Below are 27,932 nucleotides of genomic sequence, written 5' to 3' on the forward strand. Positions count from 1 at the left end.
CATCTACCACCTTCCTCTCTTCAGGTTCTTGTGACATTACTCTCTCCTGGTTCTACTCCTTCCTATGTGACCTTTATTTCTCAAACTCCATTGCTGGATCTTTATCTGTGTGGTGCCACTAATGGTGGGTGTCCTGTAAGGCTCTGCCTTAGGCCTTCTTCTTTTTTCCCTCTATACAACTCTATCTTATGATTTCAGCAGTTCCCATACATTTAATCATCACCTCTATACTGACGATTCTTGCATCTATACTTACTTATTCCTAAACTCTTTCCTGACCTCTAGTCTCACGTCTCCACCTATCTATTGGATATCTTAAACCGGATAATGTTGGGACGTCTTAAATTCACCACATCCAAAACTAAGAATCATCTTTCTTAACAAACCCTCCCCTCTTCTGAACTTCCTAATTACAGTTAAGGGCACTGCCAGTCTTCCAGTGCCTTAGGCTTTCGACCTGGATGTCTCCCTTGAATCCTTACTCCCTCACCTCTCACATCCAAACTGTTACTATGTTCTGTCAGTTCTGGGTATGCCTCCTTCTTTCCTCTGGTACTGCCACCACTTGGGGCAGGCCCTCATCACCTCATGCCTGGACTCTTGCGATAGTCTTTTGAATGGTCTCCTTCACCCAACTCACTTCCCACTCCAGTCCATTTGTACTTAGCTACAAAAATGATCTTCTTAAAGCACAGATCTGACTGTGCCACCCTTCCTGCATCATTTGATAAACTCCAGTTACCTCTAGAATCAAATATAAAATTATTCGGCTTTTAGAGCTCTTCATAATCTGACCTCTTTCTACCCTTCTAGTCTTTCTAGAATTTTCACCCCTCCATAGACTCTATGAACCGGTAACAATGGCTTCCTTGCAGTTCCTCCCACAGAATGTTCCATATCCCATTCCGTTCCTTTTCACTGGCTGTTCCAGTGTCTGGAATTCTCTCACTCCTTTTCTCTGTCTCCTGACTTCCCTAGCATTCTTCAGGTCTCAGCTAAAATCCTACCTTCTGCAAGAAGCATTTCCTGATTCCCCTTGATTGCCAGTGCCTTTCTTCTTATCTCTAATTTATCCTGTCTCTCTCTTGTTCATACATAGTGACTTGCCTGTAGTTTTCCCATTAAACTATGAGCTCTGTGAGAGCAGAGACTTTTTTTTGTGTACTCAGCTGCTTAGCACAGTACCTGGCACATGTGGGAGCTTAATAAAACCTTGTTGGTTTAATTTGATTTGACTATGTATGATCTGAACATAGAGCTTCCACTGAATAGGCCCTATGACAGAAGATTTTTTTATGTGTTTAATTCTCTTTTATACAGGGTATTCCTAAAGTCTGGACACACAAACAAAAATGCATATTTTCAAGAAATGAAATGAATGAAATTTTCAACATTTTATTTAATTGGAATATTAACAAATAACATCTTCAATTTATTTGTAATGCAAAGGTTGATGCGCTTTGCGAGATTCACGTGAACGTGATGCAATAACTCCACATTGCTGCCAATTGCCTATGTGTCCAGGCTTTAGGAACACTGTGTATTTTATATTGTATATAATTACATTTTAATTTTTTAAAAAATACAATTACAAGTGAATGATCTAAGAGACCAGAACACCTTTTGGCTCCAGCCATTAATCGGTTTTTGCAGTGGTCTTCTTCCCACAGTTTGTACCTGAAAATTATATTTCTTCATACTGGCACGAATAAATACAAGATCTTCTTTTTACACTTTTATCCTATCAAACTGTTCACATAAAAGAAGCATCATCCTAAATCTTCTGACAATGACTTAAGCCCATATGTATATCTCTATTAATCTATGCGTATATATGTGTCCATAGGTCTGTATATATCCTACAGGAAATTTTCTGCCCCAAACTACTGACATCCCTTCACAAAACCATTTCTTAACACATGTCTGTTAGTAGTCTTTTTTAAACCAAAGTACTTTCCTCACTCCTTTTGGACACCAAACTGTTATTGCAATACCTTACATCCTTTACCAGTTAGTTTATTTCTTTTTCTTTACACAAAAGTAGTATTTCTGTTCCTCTTAGCACTAAACTCCACTGTGTGAAAGGGCCTCACCTTGAGGGGATTGCACCTTACACCAATCATTCAACAAACATTGATGAAGCACTTATCTGTGCTTCGGGTATTTCCTGTCCATGTCTATTCACAAATCCTCCCTAGAGACCTTCCCCTCTGGTTATTTTCATATACCAATACAGCATTTGATTTGTCCAGCTGCTATCCCTCTCTCTTACTATGTGACCAGCACACTTACTCAGACCCTCCATGGTGATGTGGGGGAGATCCTGAGTCCTCAAAGGATATACTCACAGAGGTATAGGGTGTCCTTGACATCCATCAAGTGGGGCAGGCAGCGTACCCAATGATATATGATGTGCAGAAACTTGTACCTGGTGTTGGAGAAGAGACAAAACTCAGAGAAGACATGTTGAACTTGCAGGTGATGCTGACAATCCCTAATCCAATCTTATTCAATGGGAAAGCTCAGCATTTGGGAGTCCGGTGCTCAACATGGAAGTTATGATGATTTCTCAGCTGAGTGGAAGTACTCTCACTGGTAATTAGCAAATGATCACCTTCTATCTCCAGCTCCACCTATCATGGTATAGCCAGGTCTAGGTCTATCTAGGCCCGGTGTAGATGATACTGATTTAGCCAATCTGAATGGTTCTGAGCCTCCATCATGTAGGAAATACTGACCCCTCCCCAAACTTGCTATTTTTCACTGAATCCTAGTGAGAGATCTTTGTATAATGAACTGACTCCTTCAAGGGTACAGACAACATACTTAATTTTATGTCATGTTTTACGTCTGGCATAGGACCGATTAATGCAATAAACACTGCATAACAAAACATCTGTCTTGTAGCTGCCTGCCCATAGCTTCTGCTATCCTCCTATACTTTGTCCAAATAAAGCATCTAGGCCCTTCCAAATCCAGGAGTCCTTGTGGCTGTTCCTCCTGTGAACAGGAAAGGGAGTGCAGAAAATTCAACACAGTTTCCAGCTGTTGTTTGACTCATGTCACCCAACAGGGCTGGTGATTAGATGGGAAGTCATTAATTTTCAACCCAGTTCTTGGCTCCTCTTTTCAGCATGGCATGATGCATAGATTTAGGAGCCAGTGCAGACTAGAACTCCTGAAGACTGGCACTTTCTATTGTGACCTCTATATAGGGACCTTTAACTGCTTTCTGTTAGTGTAATTCATCACTTATGGACCAAGGATGTCAGCAATGGTACCCATGGAGAGATATTCTCTCTACTCCCCTTCACATGGTCATAGTTTTAGAGCTAGAAAAGACCTTAGAGGCCATCAAGATCAACCCCTTCATTTTACAGATAAGGAAATTGAGGCAGAAAGAGGTTAAGTGACTTCCTGAGGGTCACAGAGCTATTAAGTGTCTGACATGGGATTTGAATCCAGGATTTGGACTCCTCTGTTCCCCAGTCCCTGCCCTACTTGAACCCTTTAGTTTAATTTTCTGTTTTTTACAAGTAAAAGTCAAGTCAATAAGCATTTATTAAGCATATACTATGTACCCAGCACTGCGATGAGCTCTGGAGTTACAAAGAAAGGCTAAAAAACCATCCTTGCTCTCAAGGAGCTCCCAGTTTAATGGAGAAGACAAGCAACTGTGTACAAATGAGATATATAATAACACACATATATACACACATATATGTGTGTTTATATATGTATATATATACATACATAGACACAGATATATATGTACCTATATATGTTGGAGATAATCAGAAGAAGAAAGGCATTAGCATAAGGGGGCTTCATAAAAGTGTCATGTAGAAAGTGCTTTCCAGTATGATTGGGACTTTCTCTAGTTCTGCCCTGGGCATATTCAGTGTGAGGATGCCATTGATTCTGCAGGTAAAAGCAGCTGACTTCAGGAGCCAGGAACATATTCCTTCAGATCCATGCCTCACCACCCTCTGGTAAAGTCCTTCCTTCAGCATATGGCCACCCAAGCATTACCATGCAGATCAATCTCATGGTACAATCCCCCAAATGAATCCCTCCTGAGAGGGCCATGCCTTTCATGAAGGACTGAGGTGTCTTCACTGGCTCACTGCCTATGTACCAGGAGGAATCATTTCTGCCCCGACAAGACTGACTGGGCTTCAGGCCTCTTTCCCTGGGGCTGATCCTTGACATAGGGCTCTGTGTGTCCCAAGACAACAATTCTGCCATCTTTCAATTGTCTTTTGTATGCTACCTGCATCCTTGCCTCAACTGGGAAAACCCTTAAGTGGCCATAGAAGGCATATATCATTGGGTACCCTGCCTGCCCCATCTGATGGATGCCAAGGGCACTCTACTCTCCTGAAGGTGGTACATTTTTTTCTGTGAGTATATCCTTCGAGGACTCAGGATCTCCCCCCACATCACCATGGAGGGTCTGAGTAAGTGTGCTGGTCACATAGTAAAAGAGAGGGATAGCAGCTGGACAAATCAAATGCTGTATTGGTATATGAAAATAACCAGACGGGAAGGTCTCTAGGGAGGATTTGTGAATAGACATGGACAGGAAGCACACAAGATGAGACAGCTGCTTTTGTAACTTTATTTGGGAACATAAGGGAGGGAAAGGAATAAGCATTTATATACTGCCTATTCTGTGGCAGGCACTTTTTCCTTCAAGGCAAATCAGATGCTATTTCTTCCATAAAGCCTTCCTTAATTTCCCCTTTTCTCCCTTCTCAAATTTTCCTAGAGCTATAGTCTCAAAGTCAAATGGACAGACAACTAAACCATATGTAAGGATCCTTGCCGGCTGCATATTGATTTAGTTTTAAAATCTAACCCTAACCCTAATACTATCTGTGTTTTATTGAATTTTTGTTTATTTAGTTCAATATTTTCCCATTATGTTTTAATCTAGTTTGGACCATGTTAGAAAGTGTTGTGGCAGTATGTGATGACTGACTTTGATAGACTTAGCTCTTCTCAGCAATGCAAGGACCTAAAAACCCTCCAAAAGACTCATGATGGAAAATGCCATCCAAATCCAGAAAAAGAAATATGGAGTCTGAAAGCAGATTGAAGCACACTATTTTCTTTTTTTGTTTTGTTTTGTTTTATGTTTTCCTTTCTCATGGTTATTCCCATTCATCCTAATTCTTCTATACAACATGATGTAAGCTCCCTTAGGGTAGCAACCAAAATTTTCATCTTCGGATCTTTAACTACCTAGAAAAGTGCCTTGCACATGCTATACCCTTAACAGATTTCTTGTTGAAATGAATTGATGGCTGAGTCTGTAACAGTAGAGGAAGTACCACGCTAATGAGATCATAGATCCATCCAAATAGCCATACACACCCACCACCTGTCAAAATTCACTCTGTTTAACTCAAAGCTCAGAGCCACATGCGAGGGGAACAGAGTGAATGCTCCCTGATGATGGTGGCAAGGCTGCGGAGAGTCAGACTCTCTTCAGCCCAGTATTTTTTAATGCCTAGGACAATCAGCAACCAGAGAAGTGATGCTGACTGCTTATAAATTCAGAGATTTAGCATTGCATCTTTTGTTAAATCTCCACAATTCGCTTTGCCTCTCTCGGTTTTAAAAAATCTGCCTTGCAAATAGGTTTCCAAAATAATTTAGCTTGTTCATGAGTCTGTATGATAGGATTATAGCCGGGCAACTAAAATGAGACTGTCTGAGAGTTAGGGAGTGAAGTTCTAGCTTCATTTGAGAATAGGACAAGAGAGATAGCTTAAATGGAGACAGAAGGAATATGGGCTAGAATGGAGGAAGAATTTCCTGATTTAAGAGACTGTGACATCTGGACCTAGGCTACCGAGAGGGGCACTTAGAGTCTTCCCTGAATATTTAAAAAAGGTAGATAGCTTCCCCCCTCCCCCCAGGGTAGCTTAAATCCTGTCTTGCCTATAGCAAAATAGTAGATTAAATGACCCTGAAATCCAGGAATTATCTGCAGAATTTAGTAAGCTTCTGAGCATAAAGATATTCTTTGGCAGAGAATCACATCCCTGCAGAAATTACTACCCTGCAGCATCCGCTACCTTCATCACCTCTGTCATCATTTCCTTGCTGGCTTTCGAGCCTCTCAGGGATATTCTGTTTCTTAACGTGGTGATTTTTCCCTTTCGTCCTTGGATTTGTGTGTTTACAAAAGGAAAGCCAGTCTCATGCTGGTGGCATAAATGGTTTTCAAGACCAGTGATTTATTTCTTTATTTTTTTTGTAATGACTATAATGACCTGCTACAACAGTAAAGGGAATCTGAAATCTCTGTCTAAAGTTTCTTGGGAATAGAATAGATCAAACTCTCTACCATCTTGAAAATACAACTCTGAATATAAAGCTACCATCAGAAACCACATCTAATTTATTCAACCATTATTTTTTTTTTTAAAGGAAGGCCTACCATAATAATCCTGCTCTGGTGATATGAGATCATTTTTGGCTCTATGGAGTTTGCAAAGGTAAATTTTAACATGGCCCCTGCCCTCCTAGAGCTTTCAGTTTACTTAGATTTATAGTTTATAAATTCATAATTTGTAAATTATAAAGGAAAACTAAATAATGATATGTGGGAATACCCAAGTAGGTAATAGAGAAATTAAACTTTTTCTGCTTGGCATGGTAGGGCAGAGTTAGAAGCCATTGGTAGAAGTTAGAAGGAAGGAAATTTAGCCTTTCATTAATTAAAAGAGAGATTTGTTAATATTAAGTGCCTACTATGTACAAGGGTAGGTAGGTGGCATAGAGGACAGAGCTCTGGTCTTGGAGTCAGGAAGACTTGAGTTCAAATCCAGCCTCAGAAATATACTAGCTATGTGACCCTGGGCAAATCACTTAACCTGGTTTGCCTGTTTCTTCACCTGTAATGAGGAATATATAATAATGTAATGAGCTGGAGAAGGAAATGGCAAACCATTCCACTATCTTTGCCAAGAAAATCTCAAAATCAGGTGATGATATGACTGAACAATAATAACTGTGTACAAGGCACTATGCCAGGTGCCAACAGATTAAAACAGGGAATGGGTGGAAGAGGTTAGAGAGAGGATGGAAATGTGTACCCAGATAAGTCAACATAAAATGTATACAAAATGTATGCAGAGTAAATCCAAAGGAACATTGTATTTACTAATAATGAGAATTGGGGTGCTGAGGGAAATCAGGAAAAGTCTCAGCACTTGCAAATAAGCCTTCAAGGAAGAGGTGGAGATAAGGAGAGAGGAGAGCTCAGGATAGGGGACAGCCATATAGAGGCATGAAGGCGGGATGTGGAACAGGAATTGGGAAAATCCTCCCAATGATTGGAATTCTCCTAAAGTGGAACTGCTTCCTGAGGCAGCGGTTCCCACTTTAATAGAAGTTTTGTAGCACAGGCAGGACCACCACAATTCGGGAACATTTCAGAGGAAACTCTTATGGAGGGATGAGATTTCTTCCATCACTGAAATTCTGTGATTCTGTGGCTTATGAGAGACATTAGAAGAACAACAAATCGACAGGGACTGGTGACAAATCGCAACCTTTATCCCGAATGTGGATGAATAGGTCTTTGTCTGGGGCCACTCTGGTGCTCTGAGCTCCTTCTTATCATCAGTCATTCAGTACCAGGCACTATGATACGTAATGTACAAAATACTGAAGAGAAAGACAATCCCTGTCCTCAAGGAGTTTACAATGTAATGTAACAAAATACAGAAGAAAGATGAGAAGGTGGAGAAAACTGAAAGTGGGTGGAGGAGGTACCCATAATGGGAACATGATAGAAAAGTCCAAAGGAAGGCAGGTGGGTGGGAAATGAAGTGATGGCTGGCTTGGGTGCCCTCCCTAAATGAAGGTTCTGGAAGGAGCCCTATACTTACTCCACCTTCCAGTCAGAAGGGCTCCAGGGTGCAGAAGGTACTGACGAGATGATAGTCCTAGGGCTGATGTGATAACTGATGGTGTTAGAGGATTGAGTAGGGTGATGGCTAAGGAAATCTCCCACTCAGGGCACTCATTGTGGTTATAATCATTATAAGTGTACCTACTGACGGTCCATTGTAAAGATGAAGATGAATTTAAAAAATGACTTTAAAAATTAAAATTAAACTAAACAAATTAATAAATAATAATTTTAAAAAGAATATGATGCAAAGAAGCAGGAAGACATCATTTTATCTGCGTTTGCACTCGTGCATGTAAACAACACCTGCTTACACTATTTAGAAATGCAATCATTGCAATAATCATGCAGGAGCCCCTTTCCGCTGTCCAGGTGCACCAAGATAAATGATTGCATATTGGGATGGAAGAACAGTCAGATAAACACAGGCACAATTATTTCTGGGTAAATGGTTGTGCTAGTACTTTGTAACATAATAACAGGGCATTAGGAGAATGTTTGTAAAGTATTAGATGGAGAAATTTTCCCGACAGGCTCAGTTTCTTAGTGAGCAATGTCCAGAGATGACAGTCTAATTATCCCTACAAGTGACAGCATGCATAGAAGTCCTTGATCTTAGAGAAATACTCTCTCAAGTCAATGTACAATAATAATAATAAAATATATAACAATATATTTTTATATATTTCATATAAAATAATAAAAGTAATTATAACTCACATTTACAAATTGCTGTGCAAAGAACCATACTAGGAATTTTTGCACCCATGGAAAACACTATAAACTACCTGGGACAAATATCATGAAAGGCACTCTCATTGGTGGGGGTGATTAAACAGAGAACTCCATTGGGTTGAGGCTGCTTCTCACCAAGGGATAGATCAAGGAGCAGGGTGGATCAGGGAACTGGTAACTGGTCACTTCCTGTTTTAACTAAGTGTTTTTGCAAACTGGGTTGTTTCATTGCTACTGAAGGGCTGCAAGTGCTGTAAGAAGCCTCTAAATTCAGTACCTCAGGGGTAGAGTTTTAATTGTTATGGCTCTGGCTTCAGTTTACAATTTACAAAAGGATTTCCTTAACATGGAAATTCTTTTTTTTTTTGAGATAAGTAATCAAAATATTTTTATCACTATGATCCTTCTATGTATACTGTCTGTTGCTGTTTGTCCTTTGTTTTTGAAGAGGACCAGTGATATCAGAGTTGCATAAAGTTATCAGTCTCACTCTCTGAAGTCCAGTGGCAGGACAAAAATCAAGATAACTGGTTATGTCCTGTGACACAGTGGATGACCTTGGTGTCTTGGATGTGTGACCAAGCTTTAAGGGCTCCATAGTGCCTGTTAAGCTGCCTTCATAGCCACTGGAATAAATTGTTCTCATCTGCCGATTCTGCTGGGGGATGTCTTCACATACTTGGGGTAGACAACCTGATGTCAACCTTCAGTATTTGGTCTAAAAAGAGACAAACAAAATTAGGTCATATATGTGCTGCTTATTCTCTCTAAGTTAGCAGAACTATACATTCATGGAATTCTAGAATCAAAGAAAGGTTAGTTGAAGGAGATTATATATCCATAGAGTAAGGAAGTGCTCTGCCCTCCTTTCTGACTCAAGATGTCTGTGTCAGCCAAAATTATAGTTTCCATAGAACAAGAGAGTGCGCTCATGTTGTCTGGTTTCTGTCAGCCATAAAAAGGGGGATGTCATAACAAGAAGAGAGTGTCATACATAACAGGATAGTGTTCATAAACCAACAAGATAAGAGAAATGCCATTAATCAAGATAATGTCCGGTTCAAGGCATCTGGCCCTTATCGGTCACAAACAGAAGAATGCTCCCAGTTAGCTTAATTTTGGGGTTCACCCAGAGAGCATTTCAAAGGGGCCCAAGAGGGTCCCCCACCCCTAACTTACTGACAGGTTTGAGGCCTGAACCTGGTTTAGCCTGTCTGCTGAGATGCTTTTATTGGGGAATGGCCTCTGCACATCCTATATACAGCTTCTTGGAGTCCCAGGTAAGAGTTGGGTGAGAGGTGGACACCAAAGGTGGATGAGCAGCCCTGAAAAATGCTTGGCAAGCCCTCACAGCAGAGGTGTTAGTCCTCCTGAACACTCCATACATCCTATGCCTACCATGAACCTTTTAGAGTTGAGGAAGTGAAATCATTAAGAGTGTAGTGTGGCTTCCTCTGTTCACACAGCTAGCAGATGGCAGAGCCAGCACCCAAACCCAAGTGTTCTAACTTCAAATATAGTGCCCTTTCTACTGATACCATGAAGCAGTGCGGCATCAAGTAAAGGACACTAGATTCGAAGCCAGAGAATATAGATCAGAATCTCATCTGTACTTATAGGCTGTATAACAATGGGTTATATTTCACCTCTCTAGATCTCAGGTTTATTTTTAGTGGTTTAGATGATATTTAAGTTTCCTCCCAGCTATAAGTCCCATTATTCTAAGGTACCCCCCTATCTGATGATTCTGTGGCATGACAGACCAAGTTAAGTCCCACTGTACATGTACAAGTGAAAGGCAATGTGGTAGGGGAGGGGGCAGGGCAACTCGTTAAGATCATAAGTTATAGATCAATCACTATTCTGCTTTTGCATATCAATCATTACCCACATGAATAAGATCACAGATATGCCTCCCTCATCCAAAAAAGAAGGATGAGCTAGTGGACACTTAGTCTCCCTCACATAGTGTGGAAAGCTTCTAAGGGGTATATGCTCTTTTGTCCCAATCCCCGTTGTTATGACAGGGGTATAACACAGGCAACTAACATTTTCCCCATTATTTTCATTACATTGCTCCACTTGTTACCTACAACTGGCCATACTTCATTTCAAAACATTTTTTATTGTTTACTAATTGCTGTCAAGGTGACAGCTGTGACAACTCATATGCAATCCCAATTTTGCCTTACCATGCATTACTTCAATCTCAGGATCTCAGAACCTCAGCATGGGAAAGCAGCCCAAAAGCCATCTAGTCTAATCAGTGACTGCACTGGAATTCTCTCCATAACATTCCCTATAGTACCTCTTTTAGTGATGGGAAACTCACTACCTACTGAAGCTTCTCATTAAAGAATAGCATTGCATTTAAAAGCAGGGACTACTATAAAACAATGAAAGCTGGCAAAAATAAGAGAATCAGGAAAGAATTTTATGAAATAAAGCACAGTACTAGAAGAATGGATTTCATGCTATGATCATATGAGGACAAGTAATTAAAAATGAATGGACAAAGAATCTTGAGATGGGGAGTTATAGAGTAGTGATTGAAACAATACTTTATGTATAGAAATAGTTTAAATACAAATAATTACTAAGAAAATTGTTTCTGTATTGATGTTCAGTGTTTGATTTCTAATAAAATGTTTTTTAAAAATAGAATGGACTCCCTAGGCACGCAGACAGTGTTAGGGCTCAGTTGGACTTCATAAATACATGGGATTGGGATATTGACGTTGCCTTTGCTAAATGAAGATGAATGGGTTGGAGGGTTCAACTAAAGAAATGAAGAGAGTGCAATGGGTTTAAATGTAGGTACCCTAAAATAAAATTGTTCTGAAGAGAAATCTTTACTAAGCTGCTTCATGGTAGAAGGTGCGTTGTTGTTCTCATTTCCCTTGGGAAGTATATGCCATGGACTACCTGTGGGCCCTGCTTGGGTCTGTCTGATATATGAACAAGGAGTGACCATGATCTCAAAGAGAAATGTTGTCAATGAAGACCTTGTATTCCTGCACACCGAGGGCAGATGACATACTGGGAGAGTAGAGCTCCTTATTTTTCCAAGGACAAATAAACATCCTAACGAGCACCCTTCCTAAGGACAGAATGTGTAGTGTTTGTGCCTAAATGACATATAAAAGGCATACTTACTGCATAAATCAACCTTACCTAGCAGACAATATTCATGGTGTGGACTTGCTGGAGGAAATATGAAAATGCATCAGAATCACTAATGTTGTGACACAAAGTGCTTACATTCACTGGCCAAAATTGATGACTTCTCGGATTTATGGAATAAATTAATTCCATCTCTATCCAGATGACATTAATATGCTTTTATAATTAATTTAGTTTGGACAGCTGCCTTCATTGCCAAATTCTCACTGGAAGGGGAAAAGATGTCTCAAGGAAAGAGTTGATGCATGAAGAATAAATTTGGCATGGGATATGGAATCACAATTTAAGAGGAAATGGTAGGCATACTATAATAATAATGAAAAAAACAACAGAGAAGTATGCAGAGAAAGATGGTAAAGCCATATCTGTGTCAATGTTTCCAGTGCTGCCGCATATTCATAGTGATTTTACAATCATATTAACCTGTGCTTTAAAAGAATGGAGGACAAACTGTAAAACTCTCCATTTTGAGCAGGGATCCTACAGCCACCATTATAAAATGAGTCTAGGTCTTCAAATCCATTGGGTTATTTGCCTAGGGTAGCATTCTACCCTAGAAAGGCATGAAGGGATTTCAAGAAAAAAATTATTGGGTTTATAACAAATACAAAGCAATTCAGAAGGATGATTTCAAATAGATGTTAAAAGTTGGAACTCTTTCTGGGCCCTGAGAAGGACTGGTTCATAACCTAACTCAGGAGATTTCAGCTGAATCATGGCCAGCCATACAGATCACAGACCATCTATTTTGTATCAAGATGGCTTCTACAAATGTGGTCCCTCATTGGCAGTAACCCCTGAAAAGCAACAAGGCCACATTAACAGTCGCTCCAGCTTTCTGACAGGTATCAGATATACTGAACCCGGTCCCATCAACCTATTGGTGTCAACACCATTAAAGCCTGCAAGGAGAATTCCTCTTCCTTGACTATGTCTCATAATTTCAAACCTTCCGTTTGACAGATATTTTTCCAGCATAGATAATAACATAAATCTCAGATTGCCTCCAGAATTCTTATAAGATTTCTGAATGAGGCTGCCCCCCTCCATTTTTTAGCTGTTTGGAGACACTGTTTCCTTTTATGAGGAAGAGCAGGCCTCATCGGGAGTCAAGTCCAGGATAAGATCATTCCATTGCTACTCCCAGGGAAGGGATGTTTCATTGGGGAGCGTTGATGACTTCTATGCAAAGTCAACTTGAAGGAGTTTCTTAAAATCATGTACTTGCCACTTTGCTCTGTCCCAAATTTACTGTATCTTTATTTTGTGTATATATATATATATGTATTTTTTATTGACTTCTCTGTCTCATGATAATACCAATTGACCCCCTTCCCTCCCCACAAAGATAAAGAGTTCAGATTCCTTGAAGAAAGGAATTGATTTTCTTTCCTTTGAATCTTCATCAGCTAGGTCATATAGGGAGTAGACATTTACTGAATGAATATACAAATGAGCGAAAGCCTAAATTAGATTCTTTCTAACATCTATCGTTGCTTCCACTTATGCTTTATGGTGCCAGTCAAAATAAATCTAACTCATTTGCCATGGAACAGCCCCTAAAATACTTGAAGATAATTAGTAGCTATCTCCACCACCTTCTACCCCAAGTCTCCCCTTCTTCAAACTAAATAACAGGGACTCCTTCAACAATCCTCATATAGCATGAACTTCCATCCCTTCACCATCCTGATTGCCTTCCACTGGATGGATACTTTATGCTTTAATGTGAGAGGGGTACACCAGACTACTAAGGGAGATCATAACACACAAAAATTTAAGAACTTCTGATCTAGGCATCAGTGGTTATAGATGAAATAATCCACAGACATAGTCTCAGAAAGAACTAACGTTAGGATCCCACCTTACTTAGAAGGGAAGACTAGGAGGGGAGGTCACCCCACAACTGATAGAATCGAATCTCATAGAAAGAATAATTGTATCACCAAAAGACTTCAGCTTCTGGGATAAGAACTCACTATTTGGCCAAAACTGCTGGGAAAACTAGGAAATAGTATGGCAGAAACTAGGCATAGACCAGCATCTTACACCTTATACCAAGATATGGCCAAAATGTGCACACGATTTAGACATAAAGAGTGAAACTATAAGCACATTAGGAGAGCAAGAAACAGTTTACTTGTCAGATCTATGAAGAAGGGAAGAATTTCCAAACAAGAGATAGAGAACATTATGAAATGCAAAATAGATAATTTTTATTACATTAAACTAAAAAGTTTTTGCACAAAGCCAGTGCAACCAAGATTAGAAGGGAAACAGAAAGCTGGTAAACAATTTTTACAACCAATGTGTGTTTTGGATAAAGGCCTCATTTCTAAAATATATAGAGAACTGAGTCAGATTTATAAGACTACAAATCATTCCCCAATTGACTAATGGTCAAAGGATGTGAACAGGCAGTTTTCGGAGGAAGAAACTAAAGCTACTCATAGTCATATGAAAAATACTCTAAATCACTATCGATTAGAAAAATGTGAATTAAAACTACTCTGAGGTACCTCATCACACCTATCAGATTGGTTAACATGACAAAATAGGAAAATGATAAATGTTGGAGAAGATGTAGGAAAATTAGAACACTAATGCATTGTTGGTGGAGTTATAAACTGGTACAACCATTCTGGAGAACAATTTGGAACTATGCCCAAAAGGCTATAAATCTGTGCATATTCTTTGATCCAGGAATGCTAATATCAGGTCTGTATCACGAAGATATCATAAAAAAGTGAAAAGGAGCCACATACACAAAAATATTTATAGCAGCTCTTTTTGTGGTGACCATGAATTGGAAATTGAGGGGATGCCCATCAATTGGGGAATGGCTGAATAAGTTGTGGTATATGAATGTAATAATACTATTGGTCCATAAGAAACAGTAAGCAGGCAGATTTCAGAAAAACCTGGAATGACTTACATGAACCGATGCTGAGTAAAGTGAACAGAGCCAGGAGAACATTGTACACAGTAACAGCAACATTGTATGAGGACCAACTTTGATAGACTTAGCTCTTCTCAGCAACTCAATGATCTAAAAATTCTGAAAGACTCGTGATGGAAATTGCTATCCACATCCAGAGAAAGAACTCTGGAATCTGAATGCATATTGAAGCATACTATTTTCTCTGTCTCTGTCTCTTCTCTCTCTTTCTGTCTCTCTCTGTCTCTGTCTCTGTCTCTCTCTCTGGTTTTTCTTTCTCATGGCTTTCCCCTTTTGCTCTGATTCTTCTTTCACAACATGACCCACGTGGAAATATGTTTAATATGATTGTACATGTATAGCCTATATCAGATTGCATGCCATCTTAAGGAAGAGGGAAGGGAGGGAGGAAGGAAGAATTTAGAACTCAAAATCTTACAAAAGTAAATGTTGAAAACTAATAATTAATAAATAAATAAAATGATAACTGTATCTATCTATTGATATACATACCATATATGTATGCGTATATGCATGCATGTATATATGTGTGCATGTGCTTGTGTGTGTGTGTGTGTGTGTGTTTTTCCAGGTAACTCTCTAGGGCAAAAAAATTACAATGAAGTAGCTGCTCTTTCATTGGTAAAGGAATTTCCTCATTGGGAGCACCTTGCCCTGATGAAATCGCAGGTGCGATGGGGAAAATGATGGAGTGGTAGTTAGCTCCCAGTTGATAGATATTACATATGCCCACCTTATAGAAGTAGTTAACTCTAAGATATATGGGCTGCTGGATTTGAAAAACAGAGATTTCTATAAAACAAAAGCTCAGTCACCACCAATGTACCTGCAGTAAAATGAAATGATATCTCACAAATTTTAAATAGCACTGGTAGTGTGCTCTGCTCACAAGGAGTAGGAAATAATAGTTGGAAATGGCCAAGTTCATGGAAGGGAGGCATCACAAATCTCACTTTTTCCTTGACTTCACATTTCAAAATTCAGCAAACAATGAAGCCTGGCTATGTGCTAAAAAATAACAATATAAAGCATATAGTTTCTGTCTTCCATGAGCTTACAATCTGATGTGGGAAGATGTCAAAGTGCTCAGTGATGAGACACTTACAATCACTCCCTTGGTGATCTCATCCATTCGTATGGCTTCAGCCGTGGTCTCAGATGGTTCCTACATCTATATTTCTACGTCTAATTTCTCCCCAGAACCCTGGTTTTATACTTTCAATTGCCCAATGGACCTCTTCTCCTTTAAGTCTTGATGGCATAAAAAACTCAACATGATCAAAATTGAGCTCTGTATACTACAGACCTATAGCAAGCCAGGCCTACACATATTACAATGGAGAAAGGAGGTCAGTGGGAGAAGAGATAGGATTTCAAGAGGGACGTTCCTAGACTTCTCTGGGGATAGAATATCAAAGGGAAATCTCTAGCTTGCAGAACAGATAAGATTATAAGCTTTTGGGGATTTTTGAGTGCTTAGATCCTGAGCTATCTAAGGAGCAAGAGCATAAAGCTTTCTTTGTTTCATGCATGGTAGAAAGTGTTGCACAGGGAGAGGAAGATGGAAAAAACTATAGCTTCTGCCTTCTATGAGCTTGCAATCTGACATAGGGAGTAAGATAACTTACTGCATAATTTAGAAGATATAACTGCAAGGTGATTACAATATCTCCCATGGTGAGCTTATCTGTTCCCATGGCTTTAGTTGTCTATATGCAAATAGCTTCCAGATCTATATTTCCACCCCTAATTTCACTGCAGAGCCCTGGTCCTAGGTTTCCAACTTTCTGATGGACATTTTAGCCTTTATGTCTTGATGGCACTCTAAACTCAACATGCCCCAAACTCAACTCTTTGGGCTAGGCAATGGCCAGGGGCCAGGAAACAAATCAGAGGGAGAAAAGACAAGATTTCAAGGGAGAAGCCCTTGGCTGTTTCTGATTCACCAAAATCCCCCACAAAGGATGCTTCTTGCCTTTTCAGACCGTGTGGATTCTTCAGTAGGTGCTAACTACATTTGCCAACACATGAACATCACGTCCATGAAGAAGAGAGAGAAAAGAGAAGATCTTGGTGCTTGATCGAACCCAAACCAGAAGCATCAATATGTATCCTTACTCTGTGTTTAATGACTATATCCTTATAAACCAGGTAAACCTCTTCCTTTATAACTCCCCTGTTTGTGCCAGGATGGTTGTTTGTGCCATCCAGATACCTTTCCAGTATTATTTCACTCTATTTCCCTTCATACACTGTATAATCAAGCCAAACTGAATTTCTACTTTTATGTCATTTCGATTAACCAAAGCTATTTAAGTTATTAAGGCTTAAATCTGGACTAAGACTTTTGGGACACCCTGCAACCATTCATCCATCCATTCATCCCACCCTCTCTCCATCCTTCCATCCAACCATCCATCCATCCATTCATTAAGGAGGCAATCAGAGTTAAGTGACTTACCCAGGGTCATACAACTAGTAAGTGATACGCCCTGTATTTATTAAGCATTATGCACAAGGCACAGTTTTAGGCATCTATAAGACAAAGAGACAAAGATTGAAAATAACAACATACTGCCAGCAGCCAATGAACTTCCCCTTTTAAAGGAGGTGAGAGAATATGATATATGAATGGAGAGTAGCTAGCCACAGCAGTTCTTTTTCTTTCTCTCCAGCTCTCTGAATGCAGGCAGTCTTCATTATTCTTTTCTCTGAGCTCTGGACTCCTCCCTTTTCCCTCTCTCCTTCAGAAAGCCCATCTTCTTCCATGATATACTTCATCTTCCCCTAGTATGTGGTAATCCAAAGTCTGTATCTCTGGACAAGTCCATATGTCCAGCCCCAGCTTCACGCAACAGAAAAAGTGCTAGACTGGCAAGCATAGGATCTGGGTTCAAATCTCGATTCTGTCCTATTACCTGTGTAATGCTGGGCAAGGATTTCAGTTTCCTCCCCTGGAAAATAAGGAATAGTACATAAATAAGTATAATACAAGGTAGAATGTTACAGAAGTAAAGGAGTGATCAAAATGCTCTAAGAGAATGTGGGGATGGAGAGATCTCTTTCAGCCGAGAGGGACTAGATGGCACAGTGGGTAGAATGCTGGGCTTGGAGTCATGGAGACCCCACCAAGCATCCTTCCTATAAACCTTGCTGCCCATGTGACCAGAGGCAAATCACTTAACTTTCCCCACCCTCAGTTTCTTCATCTGTCAAATAGTATAATAAAGGCACTTACCTCCTACGATTTTTTTGAGGATCAGAATGAGATAACACGTCTGTAAAGTGATTTGCTGATGATTAAGGGAAGCAGGAAAACACCTGAACTGGGCCTTAAAGGAAGAGAAGGACTTTGGAAGAGAAGATGGAGATGAGCAGGCATAGGGGATTGTCTGCTTAAATGCCTAGTGGTAGAAAAGGTAGCTGGGAACTGCTAGTAGTAAGGTTTGGTTGGAACAATAGCTTATGTGAAGGAGGAGAATAAAATAAACCTGAAAAGATATAATGAAACCAGATTGGCGAGAACCTTAAATATCAAACTAGGGGATTTGTACTTTATCCTATAGGCAATACAGACATAGGGGCAGCTAGGTGGTATGGTGGTTAGAGCTCTGGGCCTGGAGTCAGGAAGAGCTGAGTTCAAATCCAGCCTCAGACACTTAGTAGCTGGGTGACCCTGGATGAGTCACTTAACCCTGTTTGCCTCAGTTTCCTCACCTGTAAAATGAGCTGGAGAAGAAAATGGCAAACCACTCCAGTTATCTTTGCCCAAAACCCCAAATGGGGTCATGAAGGGTCAGACATGACTGAAATGAGTCAACAATAGCAAAATCCCCTAAAATGGAAGTGATTTCTTCCTTTACCAATTTCTTATTGTACTTTGTCCTAATTCCCTTTGTCCTGATCACAGTCTATCATACCTATTTGTGTACATGTCATGTTCACCCAGCAGAACGCACACCCCTTGGGGGACAGGGCTGTGCCATTGTTCATCATTGTTCACAAGTGGTCTCTTCTCGGCTACACTCAGGTTCACGAGTCTGTTGCTAACCATTTGAATTCATAACTTCGAGCCCCTATCAGTGCATCTCTTTTTCCAGACCAGGTTACATGACATGGGGATTTAAAGAGAGGGGCATTCAATGAAGCAGAAAAGTTAGGTAAAAGCAAGAAAAAAAAATCTCCCCATACACAAAGGGCACAATCTCTCACAGATTCTTGTGCTACCAATAGAAGAGGGAACACTCCCTGGACTATTCATACTCCTAGGAATGGTGTGTCAGCTGGATGGAATACCTCTCATGGCCCTTTCAGTTCAGTCACCCAAGTTAATTGTCTAACAGCTTGCTGTGGCTCACTGCTTCTCCCTTCTACCTCTATCTCCTAGCTGTTTCTCTGTAATACCAATGCTATCATCTGTTCTTGCGCATCTCCTCTGCTAAGGATAGTGACCTGGCTGAAGCTACAGGAAGATAGCAGGAATGTACTATAGCCAATTCCAACTGGTTCAAGAGAGATGATAGTCAGATTTTCAGTGTGAGCATTTATAGCTCAGGAATGGGTGAATGCTACAAATCAAGGTTTGATTTTTTTTTGTCGATGGGCTAGAAAGACTTAAGAAAGTGACAGAAAAAATTGTTAATAAGGCAGGTTAAACTTAAAAGTGTCATGTGTACTTTTCTTTCAGAGAGCTGATTGTTAAACATTTATTAGTATACCTTGAATATAGAGCAAAGATTACTAGTTCCATTCTGCTCCTTCAGTACTAGTGAAAGAAGTTCTGAGATAACTTCCACAGATTTTAAGATGATGGGAATTGAAAGGAATTTTCTCACTCTACCCTAAATATAAAGCAGTCAGGGAAAATTCCCAAGGTGGTAAAAGGAGGTAGAAAAAAAAAGACTTGAGGGGCCTCTTTCGCTTTCTGGGTATGGTATTGGGCCTGATTAATAAAAGAGCTGAAATAACCCTTACGCATAGGAAATCTCACAAAAAAAGCAATAAATACTCCCTCTGAAGCAAAAAAGAGTTCTAGCAGCCAAAGATGGAGCCAGAAGGTGGCAGCATCACAGGGCAGAAGCCCAGCAGCAGATGTCAGCCACATTATGTGGAGAAGCAGCAAGGAGTAGTGTTAAAGGCAGAATGAGGAAACAATAAGGCATAGCAAGCTTCTGGGAGATTGAACTGGGACACCGAGCTGAGAGAGGTATTTCAGCTGGGGTACAACCCTAGGAGCAGTTATCTGAGGAATGTTCCTTCCTGCCTTGGCGTTATGGTAATCTATAGAGATGGTACCCTTTTGTGTATGTAGAGATTTTTCCTTGTTATTACTTTGCTATTTTGGCTTGTTAAATTCCTTTTTTGAATCCTGCATCATATCACTTATCCTGGTTTAAAGAAATACATTAGTGAGGGCACAGCACTGTAAATTTAAGAAAGTGGCTACCCCAACAAGACCATAAACCTTAGATGTATCTGAAAGGGGGGTTGCAGTGAGAAGGTCATGGGCTATATAATATTTGTTGACTTTGGTTGAATGTAAGACGTATGTGATGTATAGTACAGACAATAATCCGTTTAAGAATAATTATGGGATCAGAGAAAAGGTCACTTATGAATCATCGAGGGAAAAAGTTGCATTTGAACTGACCTTGAAGGATTGGTAGGGTTTTGACTGTCAGACATCTCTGGATGGAAACCATACCAAAGAAAAGGAGATGAGTAAAGCAAAGGGGAGCAGGTTATATACATTGAGTTTTGTGTGGGACAGTGAACAGACCAGTTTAGTTGGATTGGAGGCTTCATCCAGGGAATAGTGAAAGCAAACATTAGAAAGGCAAACATATTCCACACTGTGGAGGGTCTTAATTACCACCCTAAAGAGATTGGCTCATCTTTAAAGGAAATGGGAACCATTGTAGATTTCTGAGCAGAGAAATGGCATGATTAAAATGATGATTTAAGAAGACTTGTCAGCATGAGCAGCATAGATTAGAGGGAGGACCAGAGAGACAAGTGAGGAGATGAATGTCATAGTCTGAGTGAGGGGTAATGAGAGTCTGATCGGATCCAGGCTGGTGACATCAGGAATGGAAAACATGGAGAGGATGGGAGAGTTTGAGAAAGGTAGCTTAATAGGACCTGGTTACTGATTGAATTTAGGGGTCAAGGGAAGGGGAAGAGACAGAGATTAGTGAAGTTTTGAACATAGATGACTGGAAATTGTTATCATCATTAAAAAGACGAAGGGCAACCAGGGGAAGAAGCAGGGTGAGGTTTTGTTTTTGTTGTAGACTTTTGAGGGAGTGAGGAATGGAAGAGAGGTAAAAGGTATCATTATTTCCATTTAATGTATGCTGAGGCATAAAGGACAATAGGACTTTAAAGGTGACTGTAGAATATGCGACAGGAAGTTTCCATTTGGAATTAGAAATATGGAACTGAGACTTAAAACAGATCCTCTCATTTTACAAACTAGGGAAGTGAGGAACAGAGTGGTTAAGTGTCATAGGATGGTGGGATCCCAGATCAAGAGCTGGAAGGGACCTCAGAGGCCATTTAGTTTAACCTCTCCCATTTTACAGAAAAGGAAACTGAGGAGGTTAAATTACTTTCCCAAGGTCACACAGGTGACAGAGTGACATAGCTGAGATTTGAACCCAGGTCCTCTGCCTGTAAATCTAGCATTCTTTTTCTTGAATGAGACTGGAGACACAGACTTGGGATTGCCATATGGTAAGGATAGTTGAAGTACATCATGGGAAGCAGATAGGCTTTCTGAGGGAGAAAGTGAAACAGGGAAGGAGCAGAGACCAGAGTAAAGAACAATCAAGACTGCTTGCATTAAGAGGGCAGGAGAGAAAGTGATTATTACTAGCTACTCTCCATCCACATGTCAAACACTTATTAAGCATTTAATATTGCAAAGGACTGTGCTGCATGCTCTGAAGAATACAAAGATTAATGGGACATAGTCCTTGAATTAATGAATGAATGAACAAACAGATGACTGAGTGAATACATAAATGAATGAACATATGAATGAACATTGTCCTAAATCTGACAGGGACTCCAAATAGGGGCTAAGATGCCCAATACTCTACACAGCCACTATGATTGGAGACAATAACATATTCTATGTAGTCAAATTCTTAAACTGGAAAACCAAGAGGTAATGCCTTAGACAATATGGCCTCCCACCTAGGGTTTGATGGTTGTCGAGCTGTTCTTTGGTGCAGTGAAAAGTTAGACAGTGTGAAAATACTTTTTAGACAGTTAAAAATAAGTGACTAATTTATAACACCTTTACCAGATACAATTAGGAAAGTTTTTATATGAATTTTATAATCTTTTAAAGCCATAGCTAAAAAAGTACTCCTGTGTACTTTGAAGTGAAAAATGAGTCCACAGAAGAGTTAGGTCTTAGACATGAGTGGGGAAATGTCATTAAAGATGTTATTGAATGCTTTAATTATTAATGGATGCAAAATTGTCTTTGGGAGAATGCTGGATAGTACCAGTCCCAGAGAACATTATGCATGAACCAACTGCTTTGGAAAAAATGAAAAGAACAGCTTGTAGTTTGGAAACATCTGAGCCAGAAAAAGGTTTGACTGTGATTATTGTATCACAAACATTAGACATAGTCACCGGCTGTCTGTTCTGAGGAACATGTTGTGATTAGCTGTGTCCTGCTGTTTTTTTTTTTAACAACGTTTACACTTTGAAAGTAAAATAGGTTTCTGTCACTTTTGCTTATCAATAATTGAAATTATCAATTGAGCTTATCAATAATAGATGGCATTTCTATCCTTTTACAACCACAAAGTATGTTGCAAAAATTATCTCATTTGCTCCTCATGACAGTCTTGTGACCTGTGTAACAAGTATCATTGCCTCCATTTCTAGATGAGGAAAGCATGTGCTTCAAAGTCCACGAGTACTTTTTTAGGTATGCCTTTAAAAGATTCTAAAACACATGGACTTTCCTAATTTTATCTGGTAAAGGTGTGAATCAGTCACATATTTAAACTGTCTAAAAATACTTTCTCACTTTCTAACTTTTCATTTCACTTTTCACCGGCTTATGGTCAGGAAGTAGCAGGTTCAAGGCATGAACTCTGGGTGGTATCATGGTAAAATCATTGTTGGTACCATGGAAAGAGTATTGACCTTAGAATCTAGAGGACTTGAGTTCAAATCCCTACTCTAATGACTACTACATATATGACTTTGGTGAAATAATTTCATCTCCTTAGGCATCAATTACATTTCTAAAAAATGAGAGATTTGGACTGATGGCTTTTGAGGTCCTTCCTAGCTCTAGCCCTGTGAGCCTATGATTTAGAGTCAGGGGACCTGATGTCTTGTCTTAAGGCTGCTACTTACTTCCTCTCTTATCTTGGTGAGACATTTAATTTTCCAGGACTTCAGTGTTACCATCTGTAAAATGAATGGTGACATAGATGTTCTAAAGTTCCTTCCTGCTATTCTTTCTTTTTTTCCTTTAAATTTATTTATTTTTAATTTACAACATTAAGTTCCATAAGTCTTTGAGTTCCGAATTTTCTCCTCCTCCCTCTCCTCCCACCTCCCCACCCAAGACGGCATGTAATCCGATATAGGTTCTCCATATACCTTCAAATTAAACATATTTTCACAATACTCAAGTTGTATCCCGGTATTATTTCTATCACTGGCATATGCAGACCTCCCGACTCCAAATCACTTGAAATTGATGAATGTCAGTTTCTTCCTCTGCAAAATGTTGGCGATAATGCTTACATTGCCTGCCTCAGAGGGTCTCTGTGAGGTAAATAATCTTAAAGTGTTATAGAAATGTGTGAATCTTTTTGACTTCATGTTTAGTACACTACCCATTCTTGTTATTTTCCCTTCTATCTCCTGATAATATATATTTTGTTCAGTTGTGCCTGATTCTTTGTGACCCCATTTGGGGTTTTCTTGGCAAAGATAACTGGAGTGGTTTGCCATTTTCTTCTCCAAATCATTTTACAGATGAAGAAACTGAGGCAAACAGGCTTAAGTGACTTGCCCAGAGTCACACAGCTAGTAAGTATCTGAGGTTGAATTTGAACTCAGGAAGATAAGTCTCCCTGACTCTAGGTCCAGTATTCTATCTACTGTGCCACCCAGCTGCCCCTATATATGCTATAGTATAGAGCGGGAATATATTTTTTTTACTTGCACAAGCATGAACTTGTTGGAACACATTAACCACAGAGAAGCTTTCCAGTAAAATTGTAAAGACAATCATCACCAATATTAATATTTTCAAGAGGGATTGTAGGATTTTGATAGGATTATAGATTATTTGCTGTGGTGGGGGTAGTTTGTGCTGGGGTTTGGTCCAAGGTCAAGGAGACCTAGCTGAATGAGGGAGGAAGATATTAGGACTGCCAGATGTGAAGGCCGTGCTGGGGTAGGTGCTCTGGGATTGTTTCCTGTCCTAACCGACTGTCTTTAGTACAGTTTTGAGCCTAACCTGTTGCACAGGTAAAGTAATGCTTTTATCAGCCACTGGAAGGGCTTAAAACCAGGACCAGAGGTGACAGAAATAGTTATGGACTTGAACCAGCTGTCTGTTGGAGGAGACACTGGAGATAGAGGTTCCAGTCCAGGGAATGGATTCCAGTGAGTGAGTGAGTAGGTGAGTGTGCGTGAGTGCGTGCGTGCGTGCGTGCGTGCGTGCGTGTGTGTGTGTGTGTGTGTGTGTGTGTGTGTGTGTGTATTCAACAGAGTTTATGTTCCCCTTCCCCCTTGGTGGGGACCACTTGCCTGGGATGTTGTAGAAGAGATTTCTGCTTAAGGTAGGGGCTAGAACAGGTCAAAAAACAAAACAAAACAAAACAAAACAACAACAAACCCAAACCAACGAAAACTCCTAAGGTCCCTTCCAACTCTCAGAGTCTATGATCTTGATCCAACAATGCAGGTCCATAATTAGAAATCAAATTACCGTTCGAGAGATGCCGAGGATACTCACACCACCACAGCTGGGGGTTAAGAGCAAAGTCAAATACAGAGGAGAACTGAACTCAACTACCTAGAACTTAAGCATCTGTTGTCCCTCTGCTAAATTATGAGCTGGCACCTAGGTGGCACAGTGGACTTGGAATAAGGAAGACTCATCTTCATGAGTTCAAATTTGACCTCAGACACTTATTAACTGTTTGACCCTGGGCAAGTCATTTGACTCTGTTTGCCTCAGTTTGCCCATATGTAAAATTCGCTGGAGATGGAAATGGCAAACCACTCCAGTATCTTTGTCAAGAAAACCCCAAAATAGGGTTGTGAAGAGTCTGACACTACTGAAAGGACTGCAGTAAGTTAGGAGTCAACTCTTAGAAACTGGGAGGGTGTGTGTGTGTGTGTTTGTGTGTGTGTGTGTGAAATATGACTTGGTCCTGCCCTCAAGAGGAGACAAAGCATAAGACAATTGATGGGGGAAGTAGATGACAATATTTCTCTTTAACTGCTAAAATGTGGAACAGACTCTAAATTCTGCATGAGTTGAATAGAGAGAGGGAGAGTAGCATGGACTTTGGTTGTGAGGACAGAATTCATGGAAAATGTGGGAGTTGAGCTGATTTTGAAACACAGGATTTTAAAAGATGGATAGAAGAGAGTAAGGCATTTCAGACAGAACAGTACCATTCAAGCTTTCACGATTTACCAGGAAATTGTATTTTCTCCCTTTCCTTTGATCTTCTAGTCTCTGCAATTACCCTTCCAAGTGAGAAATCAATCAATGAAGTGGATGGAGCCTCATGTCTAGAAGACAGAATGTGAAGGACAGAGTTCCTTCCTCACTCTAATCTGAAGGTTAGCTTTTATTGTTTACCACCACTGCCTTCCAAAATACAGTTTGAAAAAGACCATTTCACATAGTTGGTAATTAATAGAGATAGTGTAGTGGGAAAAGTAACTCTGAGACTTAAAATTGCACAGCAGGTCCTGATCTGTATTGGTATAGAGACTTCCCTATATGCCTGAAATCATAAGCACAATAAAAAATTTAAAAGTAAAAAGAGCATTGGTTTGAGAGTGAAGAAACCTGAGTCCTGGTTCAGGCTCTGCCATTAACCCTTTGTGTGATCTAGGAGCAAATTACTTTTCCCTAGACTCTTCTGTAAAAGGAGAGTACCTAAAGAGATGGTTTCTATGGTCCCTTGTAGCTCTAATATTCTATGACTCTAGGATATGATTTCTCAATGAGGACAGACTGCTGCTGCTATCATAGATATCTTTGGTATTGTATTATCAGCAGTGCCTATAAATAGAACTATCCTGCCTGGGAGAGGTTGGCACAAGTTGTGATAACCTCCAGAAAGCAAGTGCAAATTTCTAGGATCATAGATTGTTAGAGCCTTGAGGGATGGTAGTCTAGTTTTGTTCCTTCATTTTTATAATTTTCTTCTTAAATCTATAGTTTAAGCCTGGGCTGTTTCCTAGGATAAGAAGTTCCTAACTTTACATTGCCACGTGATGGTGCCCTTCTTCTTATTTATTCCAAAGTAACTTTTTTAAAATGTTAGAGTCTTCTACTTACTGGATTATAAACTCCTAGAGGGCAAGGAGTATAATTTCTTCCTTAGTCGTGATCTCAAAGGGGGAATCTTTGTTCAGCTCAGCCCCCTTGAACCATCATCCAAAGAAGAAATTCTTATGGAGAAGGGACCAGCAGTCCTCAAGACCTGCAGACAACCTGCCACCTAAAGGGCAGCCACACCATACTAGCTGAAGCAGCCTGTGCCAGTGTAGTCAAACCACTGCCATCATCTTGACTGCCATTTCCCTTGTGACCTGGATGGAGATGACCCATGAATCTAAAAGCCTTGTGAATAGCAAGGCTTCCCAAGACCACTGGTCCTGCTTCCAGCCCAGCCATTGTCTCAGGAAAGAACCCTGTTGAAATGCCATCCGGCAGCTATTTCTGTGGATGTTCCCATGACTGCTAAAGACCTAGAAAGTAAAGGTATTGCCACCAAAGTTCTTAACACTGCAAAATGGTTCAACAGAAGAAGTTGATATGAATTTATCAGTGGAAATGACAGTAAAGGGGAGGCATCGTCATCTGCTTTGCTATCATACCTTAAGGACCGTGGGACCTGTCCAGCTGATTTGCAACTAAAGCCTTCTGTAAACATCCCATCCCTCGTTAGAATATGAGTTTTTTGAGAACATGGACTGTCATATTTTTCTACTGATATCCCCAAGGTTTAATACCATTCTTTGTGCTTGGTAAGTACTTAATAAATGCTTATTCATTCGTCTATCTTTGTATCATCTCTAAAAGAGGAATATTGTATTTAGTACAAGATAGGTACTCACTAAATGTTGTTAAAATGCTTGTGGGATTCTCCACAATGCCAAGCCACCAGGCTGTTTCCAGGAGAGCTTTTTTTGCTTTATTTTTGTCTTTTGTATAGCAGAGTGTGTTGGTATACTACCCACAGTGGTGACACACTAACATAAAATGTTTGTTTTAAGAAGGGGTGTGTCAGGCTGCTGATTGCTAGTCACTGACTCCATAAGTAGTCTTATTATCTGGGAATATTGACCAGCCAGAAAATCTAATTCCTTAAGGCTTCTGAGGATGACTGAGGTTTGACTATGAATATAATATAGAAAGCAATTCATAATTTCATAGTAATCAAACTTAATGAAGGCAGTGATAAGTCTCAGCTCAACTCCTACCTTCTTCAAGAAGCCTTTCCCAGTCCTCTTTAATCTTAGTGCCTGCCTTCTGAGATTATCTTTAATTTAGCCTGTATCATAAATTACTTGTATGTAATTGTTTATGTGTCTCCCCCATTAGACTGTAGGTTCTTTAAGAGAAATGATTGTTTTTTTTTGCCTTTCTTTGTATCCCCAGTGCTTAGCTCAGTTCCTGGCACATGGTAAGCAATTTAGAAATATTTGTGGCTTTGACTTGATATTATAGGACTTAAAGCTGGAAATGATCTTAGAAGATCATTTAGTCCAATGGTTCTTAACCCAAGAAAATGGATGTCTCGGGGTCTGTAGATAGATTCCTATGGATCCCTGGATTTGGATGGGAAAAATTACATTTTTGTATCAACACAATTTTCCTTTTATAAT

This window comes from Trichosurus vulpecula, chromosome 8 (genome assembly GCF_011100635.1).
Source record: "Trichosurus vulpecula isolate mTriVul1 chromosome 8, mTriVul1.pri, whole genome shotgun sequence".
In the NCBI taxonomy this organism is placed as follows: domain Eukaryota; kingdom Metazoa; phylum Chordata; class Mammalia; order Diprotodontia; family Phalangeridae; genus Trichosurus; species Trichosurus vulpecula.